Here is a 13635-nt window from a genome sequence, read left to right as displayed (position 1 = left end):
ACATATTTAAAAATATTTAATGGGTTTATAAATACCACATTCTATTATAACAAGATAGCTCATTTGCTTGGTATACATTTCCCGAAATACACCCAGAATTGTTGTAAAATAATATTGTCCAAAGTGATATGCTCTCTACATGCACACTTTATGTAGATTTTTTTAGGCTCAGATGGCATTGGATTACCATGACTTAAAAAATCTTTCTGAACAAAAATATTTCAGCAATGCTGAGTCAAAAGGAACTTTAGAGTATCAACTGCTCATTCTTTTATATATAAACTGGAACAAAATCAAAACAATTATCTAAATGGAATCAAGGGTCTTTCTGTTACTAAGCTCACCTAAGACCAAAGAAGAAACAAATACTATTCTGGTACCTATATTAGCAAGGTGTCTTGTATTCGTTTAAAAACAAAACAAAACAAATACAATGACATTAACCTACTTTTAGCTTGACTGTTTGTCCAAGTATACATTATCTGTATAACTAGTAACACAGAACAACTCTTTCCAGGTATCTGTTAGTGAGTATGCTTTTGAGCTCACTAACTATCAAACCCTCAGTTAGGGCTTCCCTGGTGGCACAGTGGTTGAGAGTCTGCCTGCCAGTGCAGGGGACGCGGGTTCGAGCCCTGGTCTGGGAGGAGCTCACATGCCGCTGAGCGGCTAGGGCCGTGAGCCACAACTACTGAGCCTGCGCGTCTGGAGCCTGTGCTCCGCAACAAGAGAGGCCGCGATAGTGAGAGGCCCGCGCGCCGCGATGAAGAATGGCCCCCGCTTGCCGCAGCTGGAGAAAGCCCTCGCGCAGAAGCAAAGACCCAACACAGCCAAAAATAAATACATACATACATACATACATACATAAATAAATAAGTTTTAAAAAAACCTCAGTTAACAGAAACAATAATCATGTTATATAGAATATATGTATCATATCTGTCTTTTTGGTATTCTAAATTACATCCTAGATCAAGCCATACCCACGAAGAATAGGATCCTATGACAGTGATCAGGCATCCTCTGCTAATCATTCTACCCAACCACACACACACACATCACTCTGACCAGTGTAAATACTGCATTTTCTATTCCCTTGGCTCTAGGTGTGCCTACGTGATAGAGGCTTTCTTACTGGTAGCCTTAGAAGAACAAAACAGTTACCTTGGCACCTAAGGATACAAGCCTAAAGTCGAAGATGGAAATAACATGGTACCATCTCACCCAAGCCTTTTTAATCAGATGGCCTCCAAATAGCTGTTACTATCAATATTTGGGGGAAGAGGAAAGACTGGGATGGAGGGGAGTAAATGGAGCACAGTCAGTAACAAAAAAAGGTCACAGTTTTAGACTCAGATGCTATCTAGGCAAGATCACCAGTTTTGCTTATTGACATATAGTCCTAAAACTAAGTTTTCAGAGAATTACTTTGACAGAGAATCAATCTTGGCTTGCAAAGGATGGTGGCTGTTCAGCTCCAGGAGTAACAGCTCTCCATCTCTCCACCCACAGCAAGTACACACACACCCCAGCTGAATCACTAGGACACTGGCTCTGAAATTGTGTAGTCCTCAAAAAGAACATTTTGACAATGTTCACTTAAGATATGACCCAAGAAGAAAACAGTCAAAGAAGAACTTCCCAGAGAGCTATGGATTACCAGGTGGACTAGCCAAAGGACTTGTACTTCATAATTTACATACAGCAGGATTTGATCATTGCTGTAGACCTATAGTCACTATGTATTTCTCATTCTCCTTTTCCCCAAATGAGAAGTTCATGCTTATTTTGTGTATACGCTGGGGTGGGAAAACTATGACTCACAGGCCAAATCCAGTTTGCCTGTTTGTGTAAGTAAAGCTTTTATTGGAACACAGCCATGCCTGTCTGGTTTTATGTCTGGTTGCTTTCACCCTTCAGTGGCAGCTGAATAGTTGTAACAGAGACAGTATGGTCTACAGAGCTGAAAATACATACCATCTGGCCCATTACAAAAAAAAGTTTGCTGACCCCTGGTTTATGTCATCATTTTATATTGAGCATGCATGCTAAGAGCAAATGCCTGGGGCTTCCCTGGTGGCGCAGCGGTTGAGAGTCTGCCTGCCAATGCAGGGGACACGGGTTCGAGCCCTGGTCTGGGAAGATCCCACATGCCGCGGAGCAACTAGGCGCGTGAGCCACAACTACTGAGCCTGCGCCTCTGGAGCCTGTGCTCCGCAAGAAGAGAGGCCGCGATAGTGAGAGGCCCGCGCACCGCGATGAAGAGTGGCCCCCGCTTGCCGCAGCAAGAGAAAGCCCTCGCACAGAAACGAAGACCCAACACAGTCATTAAAAAAAAAAAAAAAAAAAAAAGTGCTAAACAAGATGATTTAAAAAAAAAAAAAAAAAAAGAGCAAATGCCTGTTTCTAAACTAAAGATAACTATATCAGACTTAAGGGAAAAGATTGTACATCTACTAGAGATCCTGGGCTTTAAGCTGGATAGAGCAACTGAAAGGAACTCTGCCTTACAGAAGGGATGACACAGAAGGAAGTGCATGGAGAGCTGGGTGTTCTAAAGGACAGATTGTATCAGAGAAAACATCTGTTCTTTCTTTTCCCTATAGAAAGTAGAAACTTCATGAATACCAAAACTGCATGTTTTTGGCCCCCTGAAAGATAGTTTTAACTGTCCTTTAAAATAATGACATCTGCTTATATTGAAGATTTCTGTAAGAAATAATCATATGAGATTTTTAATTTGGGTCTATTATAAAGATATTGTTGAGGTTGTTTATTCATTATGTCATTATCATACTATGCACTCTTCTCTCCCAAGAGAAATGATCATGGTACCTAGTGATGTTTATGTCATTTTTGTAAGTATCCTAACTCCATTTCACTACAACTGTGTTTCTCCCTCTTCTTTTCACTCTATTTTTAATTATTCTAGACACTTACTGTAGCACCATAAGCCACATAACTTCTTTGCTAGACCAAGCAGATAGAAAAATATACAATCCATCACTCTAAAAAATAAAGCATTAACTCATTTAACCCTAAATATAACTCTTTTAATTCATTATTTACATTTTACAGGGAAAAGACAAATTAAGTAACATGTAAAGGCAATCAAAAAATAAGTAAAGAATGTATAATTTAAACACATACCTAACCCTAGAAATCATACTTTTTTCCACTGTATCATGTTGTTTTCTTTAGGAATAAAGGTGGTAATAGAGCAATATTTTTCTAAAGCCTAGATCAAATTAAATTAAAAATTGAAACAGGCCTGAGGATGAGCTCTAAAGCCCTGAATTTAAAGAGTCTCATTTTTATGGCTGACAATGTTGAAGAGATTAGCATGTGTATTGGGGGTTCTAAAAACCTTTAAGAAAACTTAGCAGAAACTAACACAACATTGTAAATCAACTATAGTCAAATTTTTAAAATTAATTAAAAAAAAAGAATTGCTGGATGTAGAAAATTGCAAACCACTCCAAAAGTCCATTACATGTAATGATTTTTAATACTGCTAAAACTGCTGAAACTTATGAATAATTAGGCTAATATGGAATAGAGGCCCATAGCTAAAGAGCAAGCCTGGCCTACCATCCAGTATTCAGCTTTCAATCTGGTTTCCTCATTCTCTTCTTATCTCTATGCAGTCAGTAACTCATGAAAATAAAAATAAAGTCTTATTTTCATAGGCTAAAAAGTAAACAATAATGTTTTGAATATAAGGCTAAGAAACCTAAAATATTTCTTATCCAAGAAAGAATTTTTAATAGAGAATAGAATAGCAAATTCTCAAAGGATCCAGATCTATGACATTCAAAATCATTATATATATATATTCACTCAGTAAAAATAGTTTATGAAGTTTTACCCCTACTGCAAAAGTTGCACAATAATAGTGATAGAAGTTAAGTGAAACTTTAAAAAGCAGGTACTTTGTCCTTTGAAGTAATATAGTCCCAGGAAACATGGGACTATTTCAAAGAGTTCTTTGCATCTGTGACAGTATGAGAAAGAAGAGAGCGTGTTTCTTTCTGAGGGACCTGCGTTCAGGATGGGGAGTCAGGGGTCTCAGAAAGGAAGGGATATAAGCAGGAACAAGAGTTCAACACTAATGAAATTCACCTAGTTTTATAACAAAATTTGTAGGAAAGAGGAGTATCATGGTTAAATGCAGCAAAGCACATACTGATTCCTATAGCGTTGCAATGTGGAATGTTTTGAGCTATGTCTATTCTAAAATTGTGTTAATCTCAATTCAAAACAAAAAAAAGAAAAAGAAAAATCTCATTCTTCCATTCAGATAGTCTATTAAAACATTCACACACTCATATCATGGTACAATTTATCATTTAATATGATTTCACAACTATGTTTGTGCTTAAGTGGTAATTCACAAATGTGAGGTCTAAAAAAAAATTATAAGTGATTTTTCTTACGAATGTCAGGATTCTACTCAGGTTTCTTTTGGCAAACCCACTTAAATTGAAATGATCCCTAGCTAGCTGACATCTTCTATATAACCAGTCTTCAAACTGTTGCATTTCAACAATCTAACTGAAATCCAGCTGGCTCATACTCAATTATGATAAAAATCCAAAGTGTTACTAAGCGACTAGGGAACAGAATTTGAAAACCTGACAAGCAATATTTCCTCACCCTTGATTGAGGGAAGCAGTGCACAGATGGTCAAGGTGACACAGATTCTTGGGACCTTCAAAGATTAATTCCTTCTCAATTCCTACATAGAAAGTGATTAATTTTTTTAAAAGTATCATTTTTAATCTCTGCTTTAAAGTGTCCATTGTTAACTCCCACTATAAGTTTGGTTTTAACTGCTGCATTCACCATTGCTTCTGGTTTAGATTACTGCGTGTACTTCCAACCCTACTACAAGCAGAAGTTTCTGTGGCTATTATAGTTCTTTCAGAGGATAAGAACACTGAGGTCATATCACATCAGTACTTCCTGCCCTGTACTGATACCGATCAAATTCTGAAAACAATTTAAGGTTTTGGTCCTTAGCTTTAGGGCACAAAACTCGATAGAATCTAGCAATTTGAGAAACTTTATCATGCTCAACATCACATTACTCGTAGCAACTATTTTCAACAAGCAGTCTGTAGTATTGTTCCTAAAACTGAAATGGACAAGATTCTAGGTCAGAATACTCCTTTAAAATCAATGAAATTGCGGAAATTAGTTTGAAAACTTCTACCAGGACATTAAAACATTTTCAAAGAACTTGGCAACAATTTAGCAAGTTCATTCTTTCATGTACTTACCAAAATGTCAATCTTCAAGCCATAGCTTTATTCAGTTCCCTTTCCCATTTCCAACAAGTTAGTTCATGGTTTCTCGAAGGCCCCTCCTCCATGTATGCAGCCGTAATTCTCCACCTCTACCACATACTTGACTGGGAAAACATAAAATCAGGAACACCCTCACCTTCGGCCCTCTATTCCACCCAATTATTTTTATATCCAAGTGTCTGTCAAGATTCACGTTTACAAATAATGACCCATTTAAAATAGTTTTGAAACCATGAGTGATTAGTCAATCCATTTCACCTGGCTTCCCTAATCAAGGTCGTTTTAAGGCTTGCGTGTCCTCCACGCGGCACAGAGCTTAAAGGATAAGATGTATAAGATGCCTGCCTGAGTTGTTTTCCAGGAACCCGGAGTCACCAGCATCTGGTTCAAGCTGAGCTGAGAGTTAGCTGTGTCTAGCTTGAGCCGAGCTGGTTAAGACTGGCTAGGACCACTGACCCTCCAACTGAGCATGCGCGAGTGTCTGGCGGTCTTTAGAACACGCAAAGCCCTGTTGCTTGGTTGGGCTTGCGCAGAATGGTGATTATCACACGTTTTTCCAATCACCTTTCCCCATGCTTCCCGTGCACCATGCCTCAGACCACTCTGCTTCTTTATTCGTTATCCCATAAATACCCCAGCCCCCTGCCTAAAGGGAGGTGGATTTGAGGTTTTTCTTCTATCACCGTGCTTGGCTGCCTTGAAAATAAACCCTCTCTTTGCTGTAAACCGGGTCTCTCAGCATTTTGGCTTGCTGTGTTTCAGGCAAGACCAACCTGTTTCTGTAACAGTTCCAGCAGCAAAGCTGTTTGTTAAAGAGATATTAAGTCAATTTCTCTCTCTCCCTTCCCATGCCTCATTTTCTTTTTCCCCTCTTTCACCAATTAAACAAGAAAAAGGAAGCATGTAACCCTACTAGTCACTGGCAGCTATCTTTTAATGGCAAAGTGAAGCTAGACTTAGGCTAAAACCAAAAATAAGGACAGCAAAGAATCAGAAAGAATCTTTAAGAGATGGCTGCTTGGATCTCAGAGTCATTACTCTTGGTAATAGGTATCCACCTTAACTCCGTGAAGTCATGTGCCCAGACCAAACTGATCCATTCCACAGAGTGGCTCTTGATGAATTGTAAGCAATATCCTGAGACATTACTAGGAAAAGTATGCTGGTTGGGGTGGTTCTTGGAAAGTTCTACTCATTCTTAAAGACAAAAAAAGTACAAAAGAGTCACATCTGCTTCTATCAGTGAGAATACAGTCAGAGGAGCAGAACTACACTTATTCTTTTTTTTTTATAATTATTTATTTATTTATTTATTTATTTTTGGCTGTGTTGGGTCTTCGTCTCTGTGCTAGGGCTTTCTCCAGTTGCGGCGAGCGGGGGCCACTCCTCATCGCGGTGCGCGGGCCTCTCACTATCACGGCCTCTCTTGTTGCGGAGCACAGGCTCCAGACACGCAGGCTCAGTAATTATGGCTCACGGGCCCAGTTGCTCCGCGGCATGTGGGATCCTCCCAGACCAGGGCTCGAACCCGTGTCCCCTGCATCGGCAGGCAGACTCTCAACCACTGCGCCACCAGGGAAGCCCTACACTTATTCTTAATTTGTCTAAATGGGGGAAAAATACTCTCAACAAACTAGGAATAGAAGGAAACTCCTTCAACTTGATAAAGAAATATCTACAAACAACCTATATGTCACATCATACCCAACCATGAAATAATGAATGCTTTCTCCCTAAAACTGAGAATAAGGCAATATGTCCACTTTTACCACTTTAATTCTTTATTGTACTGGAGATTCTATCCAGGCAATCAGACAAGAAAAAGATATAAAAGTAATGTAGATTATAAAAGAAGAATTAAATGTCTTTTTGTTCACAGATGTCATGGTTATGTAGAAAATCCAAAGGAGTATGCATGCACACACATGTGCACACACTAGAACTAATAAACAAGCCTACGGAGGTTGCAAGATACAAGACGATATACAAAAGAAGTGAAAATTTGTACACTGAAAACTAAAAACATTACTGAGAGGGGAAATAAAAAGAATCTAAAGGAAAGGAGAATCATTCCTTGATGATGGATTGGAAGACTCAATATTATTAAGATGGTAATCATCCCCAAAATTATTCAGTGCAGTTCCTATCAAAATTATTGAAGGTATTTCTACCAAAATTGACAGTCTGATACTCAACTGTACAGGGAAATGTAGAGGACCCAGAAAAGTCAAAACAATCTTGAAAAAAAAACAAAGTTGGAGGATTTGCACTTCTTGACTTCAGGCTTACTACAAAGCTACAGAAATGAAGACTATGTGGTACTGGCCTAAGGATGAATATACAGATCAGTGGAATAGAATTGATATTCCTGAAATAAACCCTTACATTTATTGTTAATTGATTTTTCACAAAGTTTCCAATATTTCATTGAGGAAAAGATGGTATTTTCAACAAATGGTACATTTCCATCTCTCTACTGATTTGGAAGTTGTCAGTTCTAGTTTATATCTTAATGATAGCTCTGAATATTTTACTAAATTTGCCAGAAATAGAGACTGCTAGATTTCTAACCAATAATTTTTTTTTTTTCATTTTCTGTTTCTAAAGCAACCTTCATCTAGTTGGGGCCATTTGAAAACTCTACTCTTCAATTTCCTGTGAAGTTTCAGCAAATGTAAGTATACAGCCAATCTAATACAGGTTGAGATTTGGGGTTGTGGTTTCCATGAAAGCTTTCTTTAAAGAGGGATCAGAGTTAACTGGGAGACCATTTGCCTTTGACAAACTCTTACTACCTTATGTCTTTGTCTTGGTGCCTGCCAATTGGCCACAATGGGAGAAAGTACAGTCACTGACTTCTAACCAAATACAAAAGACAGCAGGGCAGAGAGTCTGGATTTCTTAAACAATATGGAACAGCCATCCCTGCCTCAGACTGCCTACCTTTTGCCTTATTTTATAGAAAATAAAATCCCTAAGCTGATAGAAAATAAACCCCTAAGCTGTTTAAGGCAGTCATTTTTGGACTTTTGGATTTCTGTTACAGGAAGTGAAACACAGTTTCTAATAACGCTAAACAGATATTTAATTACTATTCTAACACCCCTCTCCAAAACAGCAACTTAAAACACATTAAATCTAATCGTCCCCATCTTCTAATGTAGGCTATGGTAATGGTTAGCTATAAGTTTAATTCAATATCTTTTTTAGGTGTTTTTGTTTATAAACCCACAAATTAGATATCTTATTATTGCTTCATAACAATATTTATTTGGATTTGTTTGCATGTGTTAACAAAATGTTTTGTTTATCACTCCTTCTCGACCTCAGACCTAACTTATGGTTAATTTCCTTTATTCCTGAAGTATATTTTTTATACTTTTGTGCTGTGCATCTGTTGATGGTGCTCTCAGTTTTTGTTTACCTGAAAATGTTGATCTTTTTGTGAAAGATTTGCTTGGGACTTGATTCAAGGTTTAACTTTATTCTGTACTTTTACAATATTATGTTACTTATCTAGCTTCCCTTGTTTCATTTGAGAAGTCTACTGCAGTACAATTGTCTTTCCTTTAGAGATGATCTGTTTATTCTCTCTTGATTAATGAATTCATATCTTTAATTAATTTTGGAAAATTCTCAACCATTTTCTATATTTTCTACTCCTGAAAATGGCTATTTGTCTATCCATCAAATCCATTAACCTGTTATATTTTACATTTTATTGTCTCTCTGGTATGCATTCCCAGGAGATTCCTCATGTAGTTCTTTCTTCTACCTTATAAATTCTATTTCATCTATATGCAACCTATCAATTAACCCACTCATTGTGCTATCCTTAGTTTCAATTTCTATGCTATTTAAATTTAGAAGTTTTGTTTTGTTCTTTTTCAAGTCTTCCTAGTAATTTGGATAAACATTTGTCTATTGCTTACTGTTTTTAGGTTTACCTCTCAATTTTCTGAACATTTCATATAATATATCTAATTCTATTTTGGTTTTTTCCAGTTTTATTGCAATATAATTGATATATAATTTGCATTAGTTTAAGGTGTACAACGTAATGATTGGGTATATGTATATATTGCAAAATAATTAACACAGTAAGTTCAGTTAACATCCATCACCTCACATAGTTAACATTGTTTTCCTGTGATGAGAACCTTTAAGATCTACTCTCTTAGCAACTTTCAAATATACAGTAGAGTATTGGTAACTATAGTCACCATGCTATATGTTACATCCCCAGTACTTATTTATTCTTATAATTGGAAGTTTTTTCCTTTTGACTACCTTCATCCATTTCCTCTAACCACCCGCCTCCCAGAACCTTTAGGAAACATCAATCTGTTCTGTTTCTACGGATTCAGTGTTCTTAGATTCCACATACAGTATTTGCCTCTCTCTGTCTGACTTAATTCATTTAGCATAATGCCCTCAAAGTCCATCCTTGTTGTCACAAATAGCAGGATTTCCTTTTTTTTATGGCTGCTTAATATTTCATTGTCTGTGTGTGGTGTGTGTATCATATTTTCTTTATCCATTTATCCTCTGATGAACACTTAGGTTGTTTCCATTCTTGACTATTCTAAATAATGCTGCAATAAACATGGAGTGCAGATATCTTTTCGAGATAATGATTTCATTTCCTTTGGGTATATACCCAGAATTAGAATTGCTGGATCATATGGTAGTTTTATCCTTAATTTTTTGAGGAACCCCCATACCTTTTTCCATAATGACTGTACCAATTTACAGTCCCACCAACAGTGCACAAGTGTTTCCTTTTCTTTATATCCTCAGTAACACTTGTGATCTCTTGTCTTTTTGATGATGCCATTCTAACAGGTGTGCAGTGATATCTCATTGTGGTTTTGATTTGCATTTCCCTGATGATTAGTGATGTTGAGCATCTTTTCACATACCTGTGGCCATTTGTAAGTCGTCTTTGGAAAAATGGTCTATTCAGTTCCTCTGCCCATTTTCTGATCAGGTTATTTGCTTGTTTGTTGAGTTACATGAGTTCTTTTTATATTTTGGATATTACCCCATTATCAAATATATAACTTGCAAATATTATCTCCCATTCTGTAAGTTACCTGTTCATGTTCTTTATGGATTCCTTTGCTGTGCAAAGCTTTTTAGTTTGATGTAGTTCTGTTTCTTTATTTTTGCTCTTTTTTGTCTTTCCTTTTGGTATCAAATCTAAAAAATTATTGCCAAGACCCTGGTCAGGGAGCTTCTTCCCTATGTTTTCTTCTAGGAGTTTTATGGCTGTATGATTTCAGGTCTTAACTTATGTCTTTCATCCATTTTGAGTTGATTTTTGTATATGGTATAAGATAGTGGTCAAGTTTTATTCTTTTGCAAGTGGCTGTCCAGTTTTCTCAGCACCATTTATTGAAGAAACTATCCTTTTCCCTATTGTATATTCTTGGCTCCTTTGTTGTGAATTAATTGACCATACATGCATGGGTTTATGTCTGGCCTCTCTGTTCCAGTGCATTGATCTACTTGTCTGTTTTTGTGCCAGTATCATACTGTTTTGGTTACTACAGTTTTGTAGTAAAGTTTGAAATCAGGAAGTGTGATGCTGACAGCTTTGTTCTACTTTCTCAAGATTGCTTTACCTATTTGAGGTCTTCTGTGGTTCCATACAAATTTTAGGATTATCTTTTCTATTGCTGTGAACACTGCCATTGGAATTCTGATAGGGATTACACTGAATCTGTTGATTGCTTTAGGTAGTATAACCATTTCAACAATAATAATTCTTTCAAACCATTAGCATGGGATATCTTTCCATTGATTTGGGTCTTCATTTCTTTCATCAATGTCTTATAATTTTTAGTGTACAGGTCTTTCACTTCCTTGGTTAAATTTATTGCAAGGTATTTTGTTCTTTTTGTTGCAGTTGTAATGGGATTTATTTCTTAATTTCTGTTGCTGATAGTTGGTTATTGTATAGAAACACAACTGATTTTGTATATTGTTTGTATCCTGAAACTTTACTGAATTCCTCTATTAATTCTAACCGTTCTTTGTGAAGTTTTTAGGGTTTTCTATATGCAATCTTATGTCATGTGTAAATAGAGAAAGTTTTACTTCTTCCTTTCCAATTCGAATGCCTTTTATTTCTTATTCTTGCCTAATTGCTCTGGCTAAGACTTGCAATACTATGTTGAATAAAATGATTAAGATAGGCACCTTGTCCTGTTCTTAATCTTAAAGGAAAAGATTTTTTTACCTCAGTTTATTTTTTGAAGAAAATGATCAAAGATTGGAGTGAAAATAAAAATACAGACAAGAAAGACAATAGAAAAAAAATCAAAGAAACTAAGAGCTTTTTTTTTTTTAAGTAAACAAAATGGACAAACCTTTATTTAGACTTACAAAGAAAAATAGAGTGAGGATTCAAATAAATAAAATCAGAAATAAAAGAAGAGACGTTAAAACTGACACCACGGAAATACAGAATATCATAGGAGACTAAAATAAAAAATTATATACCAACAAATTGGACAACCTAGAAGAAATGGATATATTCCTAGAAATATACAACCTACCAAGACCAAATCATGAAGAAATAGAAAATCTCAACAGAACAATCAAAACCTCCCAACAAATAATAGCCCATGAACAGATGGCTTCACTGGTGAATTCTACCAAACATTTAAAGAATAATTAATGCCATCCCTTTTCAATGTTTCCAAAAAATTGAAAAAAGGAAAGAACTTCCAAACTCATTTCATGAGTCCAGAATTACCCTGTTACCAAAACCAGATAGGGACACTACAAAAAAAGAATATTACAGACCAATATCCCTGATAAACATACATGCAAAAGTCCTTAACAAAATATTAGCAAACTGAATTTAATACATTGAAAGAATTATATACCCTGATCAAGTAAAATTTATTCAAGGAATGCAAAGATAGTTCAACATCTGCAAATTAATCAATGTGATACACCACATTAATAAAATGAAGAATAGAAATCATACGATCATCTCAATAGATGCAGAAAACACATTTGACAAAATTTAACATCTATTCATGATAAAAATTCTCAGTGAAGTGGGTATGGGGGAAACACACCTCAACCTAATAAAGGCCATATATGACAAGCCCAAAGCTAACATCATACTCAATGATAAAAAGCTGAAACCTTTCCTTCTAAGATCAGGAAAAGACAAGGATGCCCACTCTCTCCACTTTAATTCTATTTTCTTAAATTATTGGAGATAGTAAATCTGCTGTGTTTTTGCTGTTTTTGTTATTGCTGTACTGTTGTTTCTGCTGACTTTTATACATGGTTGTTGTTTCTTTACATGTTATATCCAACTGTACTTCAAAAGAAGGGAGAGTTTTGAGGCAGGTGAGTAGAGAATGGTCTACACATGACCATGAGGGACAAATATAACCTTTATCTATACTTAAAGGTCCAGTTTACTTTGAGTATGGGAAAAAATATTAAACCAGTTGCTATTTGAGGTGACTAAATGGAGAAGTGTCCCTAGGGGAGATCTACATTTCATTTAGAGAAAAGAATTAGGTGAATATTAAAAAAAATGGGGGTACAGAAAAACTTTTGAAAATATCATTAGGTCCAAGACTCACATTTGAAACATTTATTGGGGGATGAAGACAGCTTGGTGAGAGACTGAATCAGATCAGAGGCTATACAGTACAATATAAGAATAAGTCAGAGTAATGAATGCCTAAGGGCATGGGGCTTCTGCTAGGCCTAAGGTAAAGAGGCATGTAATACACGATGAGATATTTCTTGCTAGTCACTTAGTATAAATTCTTTTTAAAAAATCATTCTTAGAGCAACACTCCTAGGGAATATAAAATTTGAGCAAAATATCTTGCTGTGGAGTTCAACAGGTCTTGCTTAAGTTCTGCTAAGGGTAGAACCCAAAGTCTTAACAGGTGTTCATAATAACACATGTGTGTTAAATTTTATTAATAGCAGTAGAAAATAACTAAAAATAGACACCTAATATCTCCTTTCAAATTTCTATATTACCTGAAATAAACCTCTCAACTCTTTGGGCCCTAGCTTCCTTCTCTTTAAATGAGGAAAATAGACAAAAGTATATAGTCACTTACAGCTACTTTAGTGATTTTTCTAAAAACATTTTTTAAGAATGCATAACAGAAACTAACCACAGTATATTAATTTGGATTTTACAGCTCAGTATATCTGAAGTATATTTTTTACACTTTTTTGTTGAAAGAATAAGAAATGGATTTCAGATTGAACCCTTAGAATTCTCTAGACAACTGGCAATTGAATGGAGGGAAATATGTATTATAAAATTAAT

The sequence above is a fragment of the Balaenoptera borealis genome (genome assembly GCF_965194805.1).
Source record: "Balaenoptera borealis genome assembly, chromosome: 3".
Lineage (NCBI taxonomy): Eukaryota > Metazoa > Chordata > Mammalia > Artiodactyla > Balaenopteridae > Balaenoptera > Balaenoptera borealis.
This window is presented reverse-complemented; position numbering follows the sequence as displayed.